We start from the raw sequence: 15,155 nt of genomic DNA, 5'->3' as shown, positions 1-15,155 counted from the left end.
TAATGTTAGTACAAATAATGTATGTGAATTTTTTTTTTCTGAATGTTACATGAAACATAAACACAACATTACTTTTAAAAATGTCTGTATGGACCCTCACACATCACCTACATTCAAATTAATTAAAAGAAAACAGTATTTAAAACAATTCATTTAAGAATTATTCAGGGTAATCGGGGCAAGATTCTGCAGAACAGAACTGACTCTATCAGTGGCCCCCTGAAAGGTCGGTCCCTGGGCCAGAGCACACTCTGCCAGTGCCTTAAAACGTCTCTGGTGGTGGTTTATATTCCTTCTGCGGTTCCTTCTGGTGACTCTGAGGCAGTATCACTGCTGTGAGACTAGGAGCTCAACCCTGAGATGCTATGGAGAGTGTTGTGTATCTAGGATCTTTCTAGCATTATCCTAAGTGGTGCTATTGCCACAGAGGCTGCAGATGCAGACGACACCCACTGATCGTCTCTCTCACAAACAACCCTACACAGCCAAGAACAAATTCCACGAAGGACTGAAGGCAGTCGCCGCAGGGATGAAAGACAGCTGCCTCATTCTGAATTCGGACAAGACAGAAGTCCTCATCCTCGGCTCCTCACCCTCCACCTGGAACGACTCCTGGTGGCCCACCGCCCTCGGAAACGCCCCAGCCCCCAACAAACACGCCCGTAACCTCGGCATTATCCTAGACTCATCGCTCTCAATAGACCGACAGGTGAACACCGTCTCATCAGGATGCTTCCACACCCTGCGCATGCTTCAGAAGTTCTACAAATGGATCCCAACCGAAACCAGATGGACAGTCACCCAGGTCCTCGTCAGCAGCCGCCTGGACTACGGCAACGCGCTCTATGCTAGAACAACCGCCAAGACTGGAAAAAGACTGCAACGCATCCAGAACGCCTCTGCCCATCTCACAGACACACCTCCGCCCTCCTGAGAGACCTACATTGGCTGCCCATCGACAAGAGAATCACCTTCAAGCTCATGACTCACACCTACAAGGCCCTACATGACGCTGGACCAGCCTACCTCAACCACAGACTCTCCTTCTACACTCCCGCCAGACAACTCCGCTCTGCCGACCAGGCCCTCACCTACGCCCCCTGCATCCAGAAAACCACGTCCGGAGGAAGATCCTTCTTCCACATCACCGCCAAGACCTGGAACACCCTCCCCACCCACCTAAGGCAATCCCCCACCCTGTCACAGCTCAGGAAGGACCTCAAGACCTGGCTCTTTGACCGATCCTCAGCCCCCCGTGCCTTGAGACCGTCACGGGTGAGTAGTCACACTCTACAATTCCTTGATTGATTGATTGAATAAAATAGTTACATTTATGTAATGGTGTCGAAATCAGAAATGACCCCTTGTACCAGTTTTTCTAAGGCAGTTTCTAGGCCAGCTAAATGGCCCTTGAAAATCTGCATTGCTCCTTGGGTACCCATGCCAGGTAATTAACCCATCCTTTTTCAAATACATAAGACTACAGCAGCTACTCTGTCGACATGACCTTCCTGCTGTCTACCCCTCCGCTACTTAAAGATTCTGTCTGGACAAGGATTGTGAATGACTGTCACATTCTGTCCAAAATAACTATGCACATCTGCTGTGAATGACTGACTGTAAATGGGCTCCGACATTTTCAGATGTCCATTATTCCCTTACACTTTCAGTGGCTCAGTGGCTCTGTGTTATGAGTCCCTAAGCTCCACAGGCTTCAAAGACGAGCTGTGGAAGTAAATGGCCTTGTTTTGCCCCTGGATGTGGCTCAGCCTAAGGCCTGACCTCAAGGGAAAAAGCTCCCATCCCTGGATGAAGTACCAAAACCAGAGGACAACCCACCCTGCCGTCCATCCCTAAGGTGCAAGAAATTAAATGGGACCCCTCCATTCCTCCAGAGTGAGCTGACAACATTTTTCCATTTCTGTTCTCCTTCATTTATGCACTTCTCCCCACTTTTATTTCCCACCTTCCTCCCTTTGCTCTACTTTTTCCTTACCTTCTTCTCCTTCTTCTCACATTCCGTGGTTCCAGTAACGAGTATTTTTATTTTTGCCTTTTCCTCATTTTCTATTTTCTTTACTTACTTCCTCTCTATCACTCTGCTTCGCTATTCCCTTCTATCTCCTATATGTTCCCTCTCTTCCCCTCCTTCCTCTATCATTCTCTTATCTTTTTGTCTCTCTCGTTCCTTTCTCTATCACTTATCCCATTGCATCCCTCTCTATCATTCTGTATTTCTTTCTTTCTTTCACCTATCTCCCTCCTCCCTGTCTTTCTCCTCTCATTTTTTCTCTCTTCATAATTGTAATTCACCCCGCATTCCTCCCTTTGTCTCTCCCCTCCATGCTCTTTATTTTTCCCTCTATCCTCACATTTCAACCTTCTCCTTTTCTGCCCCACCCTTTCACCTGCTTTGGAATCTCTTGTACACTTACCTCTCTCCTCTGTTTGTCTCCCTCTCCCTCTTTTAGCTCTATCTCATCTTCCCAATTATCGCTTTCTCCTCCTCAATTCCTCTCCTTTTTTCTTGACCCTCTCAAAATGACTCTCCATCCTCCCTGTCTGTCCTGCTTTGTCATCTCCCTTCCCCATCCTCTGGTGGCAGCTAATATCACATGACAACAGCAAACTGTGGCCATATTGATGACCCAGTTTGCATTGTGTTTCAACCACGCAACGTGGTAGATGCATGACACAAAACTTAAATGAGATTTATGAAGCCACGCAAGGCCACTTTGCGTGGCTCTTAGTGGTTCGATAAATCGCAAATTGCTGAGCTGCCTTTTTCTGCGCTAAGAAGCTATTCCTTGGGCTATGCGTGACTTCCCATGCCACCCCAATGGTTTATGACACATTTCCAGATTTACCAGAACTGGTAAACCTGGAAATGCATCAAAAATATAGGCCTCCCAGGAGAGACGTAAGGAGGAAAATATTTTTATTTCTCCTCGTTTTTTCCTCTTTCTATGTGTGCTGCATTCTACAGCACACATAGAAAGAGGAACACGCTTCAGGGGGTTGTTTTTGTGCGGGAAGGTGCTCTTTCTTGCACAAAAAAATCATGCATGCAACAGAGGCACCATTGCAGTAAGGTGCAAGGATGCCTGCGTTGGTGCTAAGCAGCCAAAAGGAAACCAGCGCAAGGGAAAAGGCAGGAATGAGCTGTATTCTTTTAAATATGGTGCATTCCTGCCCATTCACTGTCACGCAGTGCAGCGCAGAGAGGGAAGTTGCTGCGCCGCACTGCGTGACAATCTCCAGAAATACGCCCCCAAGTTTGGACCAGAGCATCACTCATTTGCACTATTTAATTTGGGCTCATTTGGTCCGAAAATACGATGCGTTTTACCCAATAATGTTGCTCGTTTAGGAAAGGATGCTTGCTGCTCAAGTCGCTACTCCTACAATCAGGAAATGCTCACGTGGTTTTCTTGCCATTAATAAACACAGAACACGACTCCAAAACCAACCAGCAGTGAAGGCATGTAGGAGGTTTAATTGCATGACTAACGCATGTCAGTGCAGAAATGCGTGACCAAACACAGAAATGCCTTAGTTTAACCCTTGATGAGTGGCACTTAGCAGGACTGCTTAAATTAGTGATATATCCATTCTTGGTTTTATGCTGGGGGTTTGAGAGGTTCTTTTTGACTTAGATAGTGCCCTTCCCAAACCATCATGGAGGATTAACTTCCTGTTTTTTTTCATATAAATCCTGTTCCAGGTCATGTTGGGTTTGTGCATATGAAAGGAGGCCGGCAAAGCTGCTAGATGCGTCGCAGTGTTGTTCCTTTAGCTTGTGTTGTGGTTATTCTGCTCCCAGTTTCTTTCGAGTTCTGATTTTTCTGTCTACTGTTCTTCCTGAAATCCTGATACTGAAGCTTTCTTCTGCTTTACCGTTGGCCCTTGAACAATCGGGGTGCTAAAGAGTCATTCGGAAGTGTCCTCAGCATCACCAATGAGCAGAGGCCATGAGTGACTGTGAATGACTGTTATAGTGCTTCATATGTAAGGGAATCGCTGTGTCTTTCTTTTGTTGCAACTGTGAACTGGTGTTTGTGTGTGAGCGCTTGTGTCTGTAATACACAAAGTGAAGGATGTTGTAACGGAATGTTAGTTGCGCTAGGTGAAAATTGCAGTGTCCTGCTGGACACGTTCTAGTGTTTCCACCAGCCACTATACTGAGGGCTGGCTTCCACACTCGCCCCACAGCCATCCATCACAGGCGTCACCAGTGCTTCCCATGCCACTGGATTCAAGCTAGCCTGGCTGATGAGGGGTGAAACCCCGAAACCGGTCCCAGGATGCTTGTTTTCAGTCCAGGGAAGACCTGGCCTAGCAGTTCGGGCTGGACTGTTCCCATGGGGAACAGGGTCAAGACTGATTTGCATATGGCTGGGTCCAAACTGGAATGGCATGGGCAGCAAAAAAACGATGGATTTAGGCCCAGATCACTGTACTGGGGGTGAATGTTTGACAATGTTCAGCATTCCGTCCATCACTTGTTGTTTTTGCTTTGTCACCAGTCAGGTGACCCTGCTAATAAAAAGGGCTGGGCGCACGTGCCCTGGGCCATTTATGTGAACTCAACTGCTGTGTCTGTGTCGCCTCATTTAGTAGCATGAGTGCCTAGGGCCCCCAACTCTACAATGGTGACAAGGGAGTCTGACCCCGCATGTGCGCCGGCTGTACCTCTGCATCCCAAGGGACCACCGCACCCGTTGCCTGTAAGGCATGCCAAGTGACCCCCATCAGCACCTGAAACACCTGCGTGGGGTGACAAGACTGCGCCTAGCTGCCAACAACAAAGAGGAGGTGAGAGAGCCCCCCACTGCTTCTACAGTGCCTGTGAATCAAAAAGTTAGCTAGGGGAAAGCAAAAGCGGTGAAGCAGCAGAGGGACAAGCGCACCACTGGGCGCACCAAGCACAAGACGACACCCTGCCTACAGGCAAAACAAGCATGCAGCAGCCCGCGGCTGCCTCCATGGTGAGTGACACTCCTCTGCAGTTACGTGGCAGATCTTACTGCGCTCAGATAGAATTGCTAGCAGACTGCCCCTGCCTGCCTTTACCTGCCCCAGCGGGAAAAGTTGGGAGATGTGCCCTACGAATGAAGTGGACTGCACACAGCGTGCCACAACAGCTCCTGTATGTCGGAACTTCGGCTGAGACATGCTACAGCGATTGCTTGCTGTCTCTACCTAATGTCGCTATCCTGAAAAAAAAGAAGGATATCTCAGGGGCAGCGAAGAGAAGCAGATTTCATACACTATAATTCCCCATGCAACCCACTCGCAGTCACCGCCATTCTCGCTGCTGCGACCCTGCACCAGCATCTCCAGCACCTGGGAAGTTACCCCCTGGTTGGGCAGGAGTGCTGTTGTGCCGGGAGACTGCTGTGCGCCCCTCCCACTGGTCAATTACCTCACTGGCTTGTGCATAGCGGCGGCCCTTGGCCAAGACTGCCAAAGTTAACACGAGTCTGAAACTATGGCCACACTTCCCCACACTAACTCCAAGTGCTGGGAATTGGCCCTTCCGCCCTTGGAAAGTCTAGTTCTGTTGGAGGACAGGGCGCCCTGCCATACCTGCACCGCGTGAGCTTCCCTGCACTTGCATGTCCAGCAGACATAGGGCCCGCAGTCAGAGGAAAGAATACCGTGGCCTGCTACCAGAAATATTAACAACACGACCTAGTGGCCGCTCGTTGTGCCACAGAAGCACCAACACCGGACGACCGTCAGAATAAAGACAAACCAGCAGTGAAGCTCCCTACCTGCCGCCCGGTGAGTTTTTCCCCTTGTGTCATGCTGCAGGCCCCTCAGCCACCATGGATCCCTATGAGGGCGGTGTTCTGTTTGGCCCCCTTCAGAACTGTTCCTCAGGCCGTGTTGTCCGCATGGTGTGGTGTGCTCCTGCACTGCCACCTAGTGGTGGACCATTGCACCGCACCTAGCAGCCCCAGCAGTAGCCAATAGTAACCCTGCAAACACAGGAGACTGGTGAGCGCCCCCCCAGCCAAACCGCACTGCCCGAGGGGACAATGCAGATGGGAGTCTATTGCGCACCAGACATCAAGCGCTCGTAAGAGAGAGCAAGCCTGAAGAATACGGAATGCCCCCTAGTGGCAGAATGCCATTACCATAGTACTTGGGAAGAATGTTAGGACCGCCCACAAAGATAGAAAGCCACCCGCTGTGCGCACACCCTCTAGAAGCTGCCTGCCATCACCACAAGTGAGAAGTAGCGCCACGCGTACCCAGCGGTGAATGGCCACCGCTGCCAGCCAGGAGAACGGGCATGTCATGCGCCAGCAGAGGGTGCCCAAGAAGAAGCACTGATTGTGCAATGTCAGAGGTGCGCAGAGGGCCGCACCAGCGAACCTGACAACATGGGCAGGAGCCCGAGAGACAGTGATCCCTCCGTGAGTGAGACGCAACACAACGCCATGGAGAAGAGGCCGCCTAAGTCAGGCGGTAAAATGACTGTCCCATTATTTTCAATGGGCTTCCTTTCACTTTGCAGGATTAGCGTCAACATTTTTGGCGCTAGTCCTGCAAAGCACCAAACTACCATAAAAGTTGTTGATGCTAGTCCTGTAATGTGCGCCCTGGTGCGCCGTATCATAAATATGATGCACACATGGTGGCATAAGGGGCGCAATGGGACACAAGAAAAGTGGCGCATCATGACATGATAATCATCATAAATCTGACCCCAAATATCAGACAAGGGTGGGGTTCCTGGACGCAACTGATTTTGCTTCCAGTTGTCTGGTTGTGTGACAAGAGTTTGGTGAGTTGAGCTGCAGGGCAGAGCTCCAATAGACTTGGTTCTGAAGCTCGATGCCAGTGTGGCCTTGAAAGCTATGATTACTAATCCTTCTCAATATGTTTCTGTGCTTGCCAGTCTACAGACTTGCCTTTACCATCCACAGGGAAGCCACAAGTGCTGTTGCACACTCCAAGGCACAAGTGATTTGTGTTTTTGTAGTCACAAAGTAGGGAGGGAGTAGGGGGTTGGCAGGACAGCAGACGGGCAGACAATGAGGCTAGAAATGAAAGCTGTCTGGGCCTGTAACCTGGCCACCATCATCAACTGTACTGCTCTAGGTTTTTTTCATTTCGCCTGTTCACTGACATTTTTGTGATTTTGTGTAGAGTTTTGAAGGGATAGAGGAATCATCGGTAGCTGTGATAAGGGGAAGGGCCAAAGTATACTTTTATTTAAATATTTGTCCTAGATGCAGATGTTCCTACTTAGAATGGGGAAGGAAGACCTTTTTTATTCAAGAGATAGAGGTGCATGCTTCACTTTTCTTGACTTGTACTTTAGCAGCCACAAACCACAAACAACTAAGGGCTTGATTTAGGGTTTGGCAAACAGGGTACTCCTTTGCAAATGTAAAAGAGTTCACTGCTCGCCAAATGTCCACATTTATAGTTAGGCAGGCCTTTAGTAGAGGATATTGGAGGAAGGGCATTACATCTGCCGCCCTATTTTAAATGAACGTGTAAACTGTGGCAGTGAGGGTAAGGAACAAAACAAAATGACCTCTATACCTTGGTAGAGAACTGTGGGGATCATTAGTTTTTTTGTTTTTCAAAACCAAACTTCCACTTTGGGAGTTAATTCTGAGGTTTAAATAAATAAAAAAAAACTATGAAAAGATTAGCAGCAGCCCATCATGGCTGACAGTATCGTCCATTTTCTCCTACAGTGACAGAAACTGCCATGATAGAAGTACCAGTGAATGTCTCTAGGGCCAGCGAACATCTCTCAATTTGGTGGGTGGAAGCTCCTCACGGTGGCCGAGGTAATGTTCTCCGCCACTTCACAATAAACTCTGCCAAACTCTAAATCAGCCCTAAGCATTCTAGTGCACCCTGGGTTACAACCTTTGGGTTGAGGGAAAGTGAAACCACCATGTCATGAGCTTAATCTTTCTACAGTAGCTATCAAGAAGTAACAGTCTCTTTTCTTGATGCAAAGGTGAATAAACTTCATTAATGAAATGGAAGAACAACAGAACAACTTCTTCAAATACCAAAATTGTTCTTTAGGAATATCCAGAACCCTGGATGCTTCAATTGAAATGACTCTATAGGAAAAAACTAAATTTGTAACAATTGAAGCTGAAAGAATCAAAAATGTTAGCAGTATTAAAAATGTAATATGAAGGCAAATAAAACACCTTACAAGATACAGACAGTGCAAAGATAATGTTTGCCTCTGTGTCTTTCAAAAATAGCTAGGAAAATCTGCATATTATGGTTGTTTAAAGCTAATTTAGTACTACCAAATAGGCATGAGCCACCAGTTTCTAATAAAATGTCATAAATGTTGATACTCAGGAACAACCAGAGCACATCTAAGAATGGCCTCTTGTGTTCTCTAGTGGGATACTCCCCAAATGTTTTTGTATCTTATTCAGCCAAAGACACATCATTATCCCATATGGCTCAAGTAAGAGGAGATAAAGGAACATGTTTTTATTCTTATTCATTTTCATTTTGGAGAGATTAACAGATATGTAGAGGACAGTATTATATCAGTAGTCTTTAATTAATAATATTTAAGGCCTGGCTACTCACACAGTTTTAGATGAGAAGTAATATAAGGATATTCAAAATTAGTGGAGTCAGTCTTTGGGTTTCTGATAACAGGAAAGAACAAGAGAATAATGCCTTGTAGGAAAACAAGGATCCCATCATTTGAGACTCTTTCAAAAGGGAATCTGTAGTTTTGCAAGGTAGGTAGTAATTGTCATACCATGTTTGAAACAAATTGCAGAATTAGTTTAACATTCCATGTTGACGAATAAATAGAATTAGAGGGTAGAATATCTGATATCAATCAACAAAATACAGACTAACGAATAATCCCTTATGAGTTTCTCCTCAAAATGCCCAGTGCCAGCAGAAGAGCTGATCTGTAGCCATTAATCGGCTGAAAGACTTACCCTGAGATACCAGTGAAACAAGGAAATTCAGAACTGAAGGGGCATTTCCTAAAATGAGTTAGTGATTCCTTTCTACACATCAACCAACTCCTCGCTTGCGAAGATTTCTTGTAAGACTTGATGATACCCAGACCCCGGGGCAAGACTTTATTAGCCAGGCAGCTAAAGGTAAAATACTTGTGAGTGACCAAGAATAGCAGAATGTTTCAAAGTCATCGGCTGAAGATTAGTTGAATAAATTGTGCCCTAACTGCGATTTTTTTGCTGTGGACCAAACTCCAAAAATGCCTTTGCCAACCCTACCAAGAGTTTAGACTTGGCACCTCCCAGATCATTTATGTATTAGATTGCAGAGATGATGTCCATCCATAAAAATATGGTGAAATATCCCTTGTCCTTAGTGAAACTGAATAGCAAAGGAACATGCAAAAGATCTAAACAATTGATATACATTGATAAGTCCTTTACAGATGATGTGCTCTCCAGATGAGAACTGAACACTCCAAGGACCTCATCATCACAGACTGACATATACAAGGGCCTCATCTTCTCAGACTGGTATTCAACTAAGACTGGATTTGAAAAACTGGAAAAATGGCATAACCATTTCTGAGCAACCAAATGCTCAAGCCGCCATGTCATCTCTTCTTGAAAGTCTCTATCAAAGGGTATCTTGTCTCTATAGAGAGGGCCTTGTGTAAATGTCTGATCATGAGAGATTAATGTCCATGGTAATGGAGAGGTAGTGGGAATATGGCCTGAAGAGACAATGTCAGCAACCCTACCATTCCTGCAAATTGCTGAGAGAGATGTGAGAATGTGATATCATCCTTTTATTTCATATCAACTTTATCTTGGGCTGTGCAAATTGTAAAATTTCTTTTTTTGATTCCAGAAAGACACTTCATGAAACATGGGGCAAAATACAGAATCAAAGGGATGAGACTTAAGTTGGTAAACCTTAGTATGCCAATAACATGAAAGGAATCTCCAGCCAAACTGGAACCGAAGAGTCCTTATGGTCTAGCTTTAACATCCATTTCCTAGAAAATTGTTATCCCTGGGATGACCAGTGACCTCCATTTTGAGTGACTGATCTATTTAGTTCTTCTCTTTTTCATTTTTAGGTCACATGTAGTCACAAAAAACCTAAGGATGCATGCACACTCTTCTCTGGTTCCCTTGCAAAACAGCTTTCCCGAATTCTGTATGAGCTCTGAATCATTTCCACATATAAGAATTAACCTTAGAGAAAACCTTGAAACTAAAGAGAGAAAAAGTCTGAAAACCCAGTATGGTTTGAAGATCCAAGGTGTTCTCTGAAATTGCTTATTGAAATCGAAGAAATACATATTTTACAACTAATTAACAGAGGAGAAGAAAATGCGATGCTGACCTTGATTAAAATAAATCTCTCCCTTGTCCTCTGTTGTAGGGGACATATTGGCACGCTTTCCTTTGGGGGAAGAAGAAGGGTTATTGGTATTGCTGAACTTGGCAACCACATAAGTGCTCTTGCAACCAGTTACTGAAATGGTCGCTTCTTGGACACCTGTTCTTAAATCTACTGGCTTTGTCAAAAACATGCTTTCCAGACATCCTCGTCAGACAGTACTGTACTTTGTAATGTGATGAAAAGTCTGACATATGTCTCCATTTTTGTGGTAAAATGTTCACTGAACAGGGAAACCCTAAACTGGCAGAAATGAGCTTGAAAGTTCACACAATTTGTAATCAACCTTAAGCAGGAAGACTTTGGACATTCTGAGTGTGGCGAATTACAGACCGTCACACTCGCGGTGGCAGTCAGGACCATTGCTGATGCGGCAGTCCGACCGCCACATTCCAGCCCTGGCGGACAGACCACCAGGGAATCACCAGGTCCACCAGGATCCATGATCCCGGCAGCCTGGCAGTGGCGGAGATCGTAATCCGCCAGGGCAGTGCTGCCCTGCGGATTACAACCTTGTTCTCCACCAGACTTTTCATGGTGATTACACCTCCATGAAAAGGTTGGCAGAGAACAGGTGCAGTGGGCCCCCTGCCCAGCACCATCACAATCTTCACCGTCTGCTTTGCAGACAGCGAACATTGTGAGGGTGCTGGTGGACCTTGTTGACTACAGCATTGCTGCCGGCTCGATTACAAGTCAGAGACAATGCTGTAGTCTGTTTCCTGCTAGGCTGGCGAGCGGAAACTGAGGTTTCCGCCCACTGACCTAGCGGGAAATTTGTACTGACTCTGGCCGGGAGGTCGCCATGTAGGTGGCGGCCACCCTGTCAGGAGTTTGGCGGATGGGTTTTGCCATCTGCCAATTCTAAATGAGGCCCTTTGTGTCTTTTCAGGAAAATAACCACATTGGGATTATCAGCAATACACAAAGCTCATTGACCCCAGATAGACAAGACAGTCTACTGAATTTCTACACTGGTTAGCTTGTTGTTCGAGTTCTGAAATCGTAGGGCCCGATTACGAGTTTAGCGATCGGAAAACCCGACTGCCAGACCCTTGGTGAGGAGACCGCCACAGAGCTAGCGGTCTCCCCACCGCCCTCATTAAGAGTTTTCCACTGGGCTGACCAAACTAAGGTTTCTGCCGGTCAGCTGAGTGGAAAACGTGCGATGGCATTGGACACCGCTCCACATTGAGCCGAGTCCAATGCCGTCCCCCAGGAACAGCAGACAGTGCGCATTCCGATGGTGCTGGAGAGGGGGGCCCTGCACTGCCTACAACAATGTTGTGGGCAGTGCAGGGGCCCCCTGTGGCCACCTGCACTTGTTCTCCGTCAGCCTTTTCATGGTAAGAAATGGATTAAACATAGGCTTAACATCGGCATCTAGAACAACACTATTTATAGGAGATTTCAATCCTTAGGGATAAGGGCAACAGATAACCTTTGTGCTTTTTGACAGGCTGGGTCAGAGCAGAAAGTATTGGAATTATTACATTATCATTGCCTGAACCAATGGTATTATAATTATCATTATCATACTTTTGTGCTTGCTCCAGGTTTTCTTAAATTATTTCTTTGCCTTGTGTTTTACCTCAAGACATGAGGGTCGAAGGATTGACTAAAAAATTATCATCATCATCCTTCTGCGCATTCTGCTGTGCTCTGGGTCATTCTGTCATCTTGCACTGTACCTCTAGAAGTCAAGGTCAAAGGACTGATTGAGAGTCAACATCTTTTTGTGGCTGAGAACAGCTAATTAGAATTCCGACAGAGCCAGAAATCCATTGCATAGAAGACTCCTGGACCTTTTGAGAATGCATATATTTAGATTTTAAAAAACTTTACTTCCTTTGGATGAAGTCTGAATTTCGCCAGCTGCAGAGACAGACTCAGCAAAAGTGTGTATACCTTCAGAATGGAATGTGCGAACCCTGCTACTACCTGCAGGTGAGGGTCAGGGTTTCAGTAATTGTACATGTCCAGGAGGCAATATCTTAAGTCAGCTTTAGAATAGAAATACAGAAGAAAGAAAACATGTGATGTTTTACCAATCCTTCCTCTTCAAATTCAGGATCTTATGAAAAATACCAGCCCCTCCCCCCCCATTACTTTTGGTATCATCATAAGCTCAACTACACACAAATACTAACTGCTTCAGCATTGACACAAATCTATATATTGAAATACAAGGTTTAACATTAAAAGGGCACACTTATTCAAGAGCAGTTCTCATTTGTATTGGCTATGCAATGCAACATTCTGACTCCTGCATACACAATACCATCAAGCATTACCCTTTTACATGTTTTGGCCAATGCTTACTAAGAAAAAGACATGAATGTGTGTTCCAGGTGCAACCCATCAATGCATGTGGACAGTCACGGGACACATAATTAATAAAGTGCTCCAGTGCTAAATATTTTCAGAAACAGCAATGCTTGCTCGTCATTGTGGTGTGCATGTCTTTAAACAAAATGTTCAGTGTATGAAATACAGTGTGCCAGAAGTGGGAGCTCAATCAGCAGGAAAAACAAAATAGTGCCCATAAATATATGTAAATAAAAAGAAACAAAGCAAATGAGAAGCAGAACAGTGGGAAATATACCCAATGAAACCTAGCGCATTATGCGATTTGAAATAACAAACACATTTCAAACAAATTCCTAACAATAGAAACAGAAAAGAGTGGGAGGTGGGGAGTACTGAATTTGTGGCTGAACAACAAGAAAAGAGGGTGTACTTTCCTGGTGACTGAGCTATACATATGAGCTAGTGACTGATTGGTGGTTTCATTTTTCCTCAACTTGTAGTTCTGACACAGAGGGCAAGATTTATAAAAAAGTGTGGCAGGGCCAAAATTGGTAGTGCCGCACTGTGTCACTTTAGAAACGCAGGGATCCGCCATATTTATTAGCATACTGCGCACCCCAGTGTTCCCCCCTACGCTGGAGCTGAACAGAGCTGCTTAGCGCCAATGCAGGCATCTTTGCACCATCGTGCAAGGATGTCTGCGTTGAGGGGTTTGATTGTTAATGTGTGGGAAGGTGTCTGTTCCTGCACATAAACAATCACTATTGGTGATTAGACACTTCTGTGTGCACCGCAGAATGCAGCACACACAAAAGTGCCAAAGTGTCATTTTGAAATGATTGTTTATGTGCAGGAAGGGACACCTTCCTGCACATAAACAATAATTTCTGGCATTTTGCTCTTTCTATGCGTCCTGCAGAATGCAGCACACGTAGAAAAAGCAAAAAACTGCGGCGGCGTTAGATTTTGGCGCTTGCTGGGAAGTGTAGTGTTTACTAATTAGTGGCTCCAGTAATAAAAGTAGAAAGTTAAGAAAGCGTAATATGTGTTTCCGGTCTTGTAATGAAATTATTTTGTTGTCGGTACAGTGCTGAGGCAGAGGGAAGAAGGCCTGTGTGATATCAGTATAAATGATTTCCTTTACTAGCAACATTTGCTTTTGTTTGCTGTGTACCAAAATAGTAAGCTGAGGAGGATGGGGCACCATCAGGGCTTACCTAGGTACTTTGGGATGTGGTATAACTCTAAAGCTGTAGAAACAAAGGCGAGGCGTAATTTGCTTGCTGTGGATGTTGTCTGCATCCCATCAGTCATTGTTACTCAATGTGCAACACATTTGTATGTGGTCTATTTTGAGCCTGCAGGACTGAGTAAAGGAAATTGGTGAATTGTGCGGACGCATGGTACTTGCACGAGGGCAGGGAGGATGGTGACAGATCACTTGGATGATTTGGGGCTTAATGTTCATGTTTCGTGGTCATAGACCACTTAGGCCCTCATTCCGACCCTGGCGGTTTGAAACCGCCAGGGTGGAGGGCAACGGAAGCACCGCCAACAGGCTGGCGGTGCTTCCAGGGCTATTCTGACCGCGGCGGTAAAGCCGCGGTCAGAAAAGGGGAACCGGCTGTTTCCCGCCGGTTTTCCCCTGGCCCAGGGAATCCTCCATGGCGGCGCTGCTTGCAGCGCCGCCATGGGGATTCCGACCCCCTTCCCGCCAGCCTGTTCCTGGCGGTAAAACCCGCCAGGAACAGGATGGCTGGAACGGGTGTCGTGGGGCCCCTGGGGGCCCCTGCACTGCCCATGCCACTGGCATGGGCAGTGCAGGGGCCCCCTAACAGGGCCCCACCATGATTTTCACCGTCTGCTATGCAGACAGTGAAAATCGCGACGGGTGCTACTTCACCCGTCGCACCCCTGCAACTCCGCCGGCTCCATTCGGAGCCAGCTTCCTCGTTGCAGGGGCTTTCCCGCTGGGCCGGCGGGCGATCTTCTGGAGATCGCCCGCCGGCCCAGCGGGAAAGTCAAAATGACCCCCGCGGTCATTTGACCGCGGTGCGGTCTTTGGGCGGTTTCCGCCCGGCGGGCGGTGCCCGCCGCCCGCCGGAATCGGAATGAGCCCCTTAGTTTCTAAGATCAATAAACATGTGCGGCTTAAACTCTAGTATCTCTCTTATCATCTCTATTGCTTTGTGTGAGTGTTAGTAGGCAGGAGTTTCTAAAGTGAATAAACAATTGGAGATTAACTCGCATCTGTTTCCCTATCATCTAGGATACTTTGCCCAATTGCGAAAGCAATTCTTTCCACTTGTGCTCAGATACAATAAGACATAAGGGCTTTCTTTGCCAAGAAGCAACAATTTCCTAACAGAATGAATTAGCATATAAACATCTTTGTTCTGGAATTACGCATCTTTCGGTCATTTATTGTT

Source organism: Pleurodeles waltl, chromosome 6, assembly GCF_031143425.1.
Source record: "Pleurodeles waltl isolate 20211129_DDA chromosome 6, aPleWal1.hap1.20221129, whole genome shotgun sequence".
NCBI lineage: Eukaryota > Metazoa > Chordata > Amphibia > Caudata > Salamandridae > Pleurodeles > Pleurodeles waltl.
This window is presented reverse-complemented; position numbering follows the sequence as displayed.